Here is a 6,667-nt window from a genome sequence, read left to right on the forward strand (position 1 = left end):
TCTGAGAGTAAGTTGCTCTGAGATTGTGTTATGGTTACTATTCTCTGCTTATGTAATAGCAGAGCTCATTTTGTAATAGACAAATGGCTGTATCCTCCCTGTCTGAATGGAAGATGAAGAGTTGCCCTTCACACCCACCCAGGTATGTTCTGGTATGTTCTAACACCATGGAGAGTTGCTCAGCTCTATGGCTATTGAGAAAAGTCTTAACAGTTTGTCTTCTAGAGCCAGGAGAAGGTATAGAAAAGAACAAAGATGGGATCCTTCACCCTATTGTCTCATTCCTTTCCTGGCCAGACTTTAAATATGGCTGCACTGTTGCCAACACATGTGGCAAATGAACTTTGGATATAGCCCTTTGATGTGGCTGGGAACATGATATTTGGGTATCTGTCCTTGAGTCTTTCTACTGATGCTCAGGCTGAAAGCCATGGTTGCCCCATCATGTGTCTGCACCTAATATTTCATCATCACCACCATATGCTTCAGACGTTCTGCTGCCAATCAAACCTTGTCTGTCTGAAGCCCCATTCCCTCTGGACCCTGCATTCTTTTTCATGATAATGGGTGCCAATGGAATAATTTGATAGACTAATCTCCAATAATGTTACTCTTCTCAAGTAAAAGTCTCTTTTAGCCTAGTTAAAATGCACAGCACCTTTAGAAGGTCTTTATGGTGTGACAGGAAAATTAGAAATTTCTGAAAGACCAATCAAGAGGACATATTCTGGTGAGTGAAACCTTCCATAACTCTACAACTTAAGCCAGTGAGAACTTTTAGGTGTTTCTGTTTCATGTAGCAGTGAACTGCCCACGGTCGCACACATGCACGCACACATACACACACACCCCTCTCACCTCTTTAGGACATATGAATATGGACTCACTGTGTACTGACTGAAAGCATAGTAGCAAAAAGATATGAATTCAAGTAGTAGAAGCAAAAATATATAGAAAATGGTGTCCAATTTAATTGGACATTTAAAAATTTAATTTACCATCTGATGATTCTCAAAATGTTTAACAATTGAAAGATTTCACTATTGAGAAATGTTTAAATATATTTTGTTATGCCCATTGATGAATGTTATCTTATGCAAATATTTAAATAGTCACAAAATAAGGTGAGTGAAAAAAAATTTTAAAAATATGTATATAAAAGTACATACATGTACATGTGCACACAGACACAGACACACACATATTGATTTATAAAACCCTACATGTTCCAGTATAAGACAGGAAGTCTCCAAAACAATATCTGAGTGATGTTTTTGGGTCTGGGGCTTTTAATATCCAGTGTTACATTTCTCGGCATTTTGGACAATTCACATGTATTATTTTAAAAGTGACTGATAGACGAATGTGGTAGTGATGACAGAAAGAAGTGTCTGTGTGCCATGACTGCACCAGCTTTGGCTTTGCTGACAGAGGAGGCAGAGAGCCTGCAGTTCTGTTTCTCCTGAACTACGAGTTGTATTACAGCAACCTGGTCCTGGAAAGCAAGACCCAGGGTTTCTGGATCCTGATGGTTGAGAAGGCAGAGGGTAATTAGTGCCTCCTGAAGTGCGAAAGCCAGGATTGATGCTGGGCTTCATCTAGGGCATGCAGTGCCCCTCTCAGAAGAATTCAGGGGGCTAGGGGATAACTTGGTAGCCGCTGTGCTGTCTCCTCCTCCAAGACACTGCCTGTACTGACCCCCATTTTAGCAATTTCCTATAGCTTTATTTCCTGAAAGATGGTCGAAGAACACCAACCAGTTAGCTGTACTAGTTGAATGTCCTCTTGGTTGACTGGGCAAGTACACTTTGATGAGAACCAATCCCAAGCAACTTCTTTTAGTCAAGATCTTTTGTGTTGGGGCCTCTACAGACTCTAGCTTCTGTGGCCACCCCAAGACGCTCTAAGTCCAAGGAGCTTTTTTTTTCGTGTCCTTCAGCCTCTCTGCCAAACCATGTTATGAGGAGTAAATAACAGATTTTTTTTTAACACTAAAAAATTCCAGAATGCTGCTTCTGTTCCTAATGGAGCAACAGAGACTGGATTTGCACATCAGTGCTAAATACTCTAAGTTAGACAAAATAATTCAAACAATGGATTGCAGAGATAGGACACTTAGAAAGCTGAGGATACTCATCCATAATAGAGGAGATACAAAGTAAGTACCTATGATTGTCCTGCCTTATGGCCTTGAGGGTTTCCATGCTATAGCCCAGGAAAGGGGAAGATTGGCAGAATCCACTTGGAGAGATCGACTTCAAAATTTTGTTAAGCCAACAGGGCTGAAATTTGCAGGGTAGAATATTGGAGAGGAGAGAGCTACACATAAAATGAGAGATGTGCAGATAATGAATTTTGGAGATCTCAAGGCTCCCTCTACATCTTCAGCTGATACTGATCAGTGATTGCATTGGAGATGATGATTTGAGGCCAGAGAAAGCACTACTAGAAAGGGAAGACAGAACAGCCCGCAAAGCTTTCACAGGTCTAGGAAGGCTTCCCTTCCTCCAGAGAGCATAGAGAAACCTTGTAATGCATGGACATCAAAGTACTCAGAAGGGCTGAGCTGATTCTAGATTAAAAGCTGTTCTGGTTCAGCCTAACAAAGGTTAAAACAGAGCCTTGAAAGGATTAAACTGTTTGTAAGTAACTTAACTGCACTTTGGAATAAAGCTCAGGAATCTTTAGAGTATAAAAATACCCGTCACTCAGTAAGGTGAAATTCAAGTTTAGCATCTCATCTGAAATTACTAGTCAGCCAAAGAAGCAAGAAAATGTAGACTATAATGAGGAGAGGAAATTAATCAATAGGAAGAGACAGAAAAGGCACAGATGGTAGAATTAATAGGCACAGAAATTAAGAGTTATTATAAATAGATTCAATATATTCAAGAAGATAAAGGAAATAATGAACATATGAAGAAGATATATGGAAAATAGGGAAAAGGTGCTACTCAAGCCTTTAGAGAAAAAAATATAGTCTGAGATGAAAAATACATTGGAGGAAATTAATAGCAAATTAACTGCAGATTAAGCATTGTGAAAGAAAAGTTAAGTAAATATGAGGATGTGATAGGAGAGAAGAAACCATCCAGGCTTCAATACAAACAAACAAAAAATGAATCACATTAACCCTGGGATGGCTTTAAGTGTTTTAAGATACATGTAACAGGGAATCCCCCAAGGAGAGGGGGGGAAGTACAGGGAAACTATTTGAAAAATAATGAGTCAAAAAGAAAATGAGAAGACAAGCCACAGACTGGGAGAAAATATTTGTAAAATACAAAACTGATAAAGGACCGAGCACTTAAGAGCACTTAAAACTCACCTCTAAGAAAATGAGCAAAGGATCTGATCAGACACTTTCTCAGAGAAGATATACAGATGGGAAGTAAGCAGATGAAAGGATGCTCAACATCCCATTGGGGGGGGATTGAAAACTAAAACAACAAAGAGATACCACTTCACACCAAACAGTGGCTGAAATTCAAAACACTGGTAACGACAAATGCTGGCAAGGATGTGGAATAGCACAACCTCCCATTCGTTACTGGTGGAAATGGAGGAAAAAAAAAAGGTACAGCCACTTTAAAAGACAGGTTGGCGGTTTCTTACAAAACGCAACATACTGTTACCATACAGTCCAGCAATTGGTGTTTACCCAAATGAATGAAAAAACTTAGCTCCACACAAAAACTCACCTACAGACGTTTATAGAAACTTTATTTACAATTTCCCAACACTAGAAACAACCAGTAGGTGAATGGATACCTAAGTTGTCCAGTGTCCAGACAATGGACTGTGATTCAACACTTAAAAAAAAAAAAAGGCACTATCAAGCCACGAAAAGACATGGGGAAAATCTTACTTGCATATGACTAAGTGAAAGAGGCTGGGCTGAATAGCCTACATACTGTATGATTCCAACTATGTGGAATGCTGGAAAAGGCAAAGCTGTGGAGACAGTAAAAAGAGTAGTGGTTGCCAGTGGTTCCATCCTAGGAAGGGAAGGAATAAACTAGCAGAACATAAGCATCTTTTAGGGCAGTGAACCTATCTTGTATGATGCTAAAGTGGTGATACATGACACCGCGTATTTATGAAAACCCACAGAGTCTGCAAAGCCAAGAGTAAACTTTCAACTATGGACTTTGGTGGATGATCACCATGGGGCAATGCAGATTTACTGATTGTAACAAACATAGCGCTCTGGTGTGGGATGTCCAGAGTGGGGGAGTCAACGGGGTCTGTGGGAGATATTTGCACTTTCTGCTCGACTTTGCTATGAACCTAAAACTTCTCCAGAGAATGAAGTGTATTAATTAAAAAATCATGGCCAGAATTTTTCTCAATTTCATACAAGTAATAAACTCAGAGGTCCAGAATGTTCAGCAAGGTAGCAACATAAAATGAAAACCAACACTGTACCATGAAAATTCTATTCAAAGTTTTTAACCTGTGATGAAGTGAAAATCTTAAAAACATTAGAAAAAAAAAAAAAGGAAAGTTTAAAAAAAAGATTAAAAAAAAAAAAAGAGCACATAGATAAGAATTAGAGTGGATTTTGCTTAGCAGTAATGGGAGCCAGAAAAAAGGAGATTAGCCTTATTGAAAGAGACAAAAGTCTGCCAACCTAGAATTCTATGTCCATTGAACGTATCTTTCAGGAGGACGATAAAACAAGGCCCCGTTCAGACATATGAAAGCTGAACGAGTTAATCACGATCAGACTTGTATCTAAGAAATGGTAAAGGAAGTTCTTTGGGCAGAAGACAAATGTTACCAGATACAAATCTGAGTGTACATAAAGGAAGAATGAGCCTTGGAAGCCATACGATGATACAAAAGTTGGGTTTTTCTCTGATCTTACAAATCTCCTTACAATATAAGAGTGTTTAAAATGAACAAGGCTGCCTTTTGGAGTTTTTCTTATATGTAGAAGTATGTATGTTCTCTGACTACGAGAGAGCACAGGCTGGAAGAGGAGAGATACAAGAACACCATGGTAAGACCCTTTCATTATATGTGAAGTAGATGAACATGAATTGAGAGTAGATTGTGCTAAGTTAAAGAGGTGTACTAAAATCTCCTAGGCATCCAACTGAAAAACAGATACAAACCCATAAACAAAAACAAGTGCACAACAAGGTATGGCTGTTAGATCAATAAGGGAGATAAAATGGAATCATAAAAATACTTTATCCAAAGAAGGTTGAAAAGGACAGAAAATGGGATGAAAAAGAAATAGGGCACATAAAAACTAATAAGCAAGATCGTAAGGTTAAAAGTAATGCCATCAGTCATGACATAATATGTGTGTATCTTAACAGTGCAATTAAAGGGCAGAGTCCTTTATTAGATTTAAAAAGCAAGTCCCCACTATAAACGGCCTACAAGACACATATTTTCAATGTAAAGGCCCAAATAGGTTAAAAATAAAAGCGTAAAATCATATGTGAATGCTAACATTAAGCAACAGAAAGCTAAAGTGGCTTAGTCTTGGCCAAGATGTACACTGAACACCAAATACATGAACGATAGAAAAAAGTGATTAAGTAGCACTTCATTGAAATGAAAACATTTGTTCTTTCTAAGAGACTTCTACAGAAATAAAAAGACAAGTCATTGACTGGGAAACATGTTTTCAAAATAAATATTTGACAAAGGACTTGTATTCAGAATATGTAAAGAACTCCTACGATTCAAAATTAATATGACAACTTAATTTAAAAATGGTCCAAAGATTTCAACCCTTTACTAAAGAAGATACATAGATGCAATATTCCCTCCTTGTAAGTTGTTCACTATTCATAGTTGTATATGGAAATGTAAATTAAAACCACAAAGAGCGATTCATATAAAACCTCTAGAATCTCTAATATTAAAACACCATTATTTCAAGAGTGGGTGAGGACTCAGAAGAACTGGGATTTTCATACACTCTGGGGGGGGGGAGCGGAATGTAAATGATAAGCCATTTTGGAAACAATTTGCCAATTTCTTGAAAAGCAAAAAATACACCTACCAAATGACTCAGACATTCCATCAAAACATTTATCCAAGAGAAATAAAAGCATTTGTCTATGGGAAGATTTGCATAAATGTTCATAGCAGCTTTATTTTTAATAGCTAAAAACCAAAGACAGCCCATGTACCCACTGAGAGAGAAATGGATCAATGCCTTGTGGTATATTCATAGAATGGGTAACTAATCAATGATTTTTTTTAAAAAGTGAACTTTTTTAAAATTTTTATTTTATTTTTGAAGATTTATTTGAGAGAGAGAAAGGGAGCACAATGTGAGCAAGGGGAAGGGGCAGAGGGAGAGGGAGAAAGAGAGAAGCAGACTGCCCCCGTGAACATAGAACCTGATTCAGGGCTCTATCCCAGGACTCTGAGATGACCTGAGCTAAAATCAAGAATCTGACGTTCAGCTGACTGAGCCACCCGGGACACCCCCTCCCCCCACCCGAAAGAATAAGGATTTAAAACAGACAACAGGGAGGCACCTGGGTGGCTCAGTGTGTTAAAGCCTCTGCCTTTGGCTCAGGTCATGATCTCAAGGTCCTGGGATCGAGCCCCACATCGGGCTCTCTACTCATCAGGGAGCCTGCTTTTCACCACTCCCTGCCTGCCTCTCTGCCTACTTGTGATCTCTGTCTGTCAA

This window comes from Mustela lutreola, chromosome 5 (assembly GCF_030435805.1).
Source record: "Mustela lutreola isolate mMusLut2 chromosome 5, mMusLut2.pri, whole genome shotgun sequence".
NCBI classification, from domain to species: Eukaryota; Metazoa; Chordata; class Mammalia; order Carnivora; family Mustelidae; genus Mustela; species Mustela lutreola.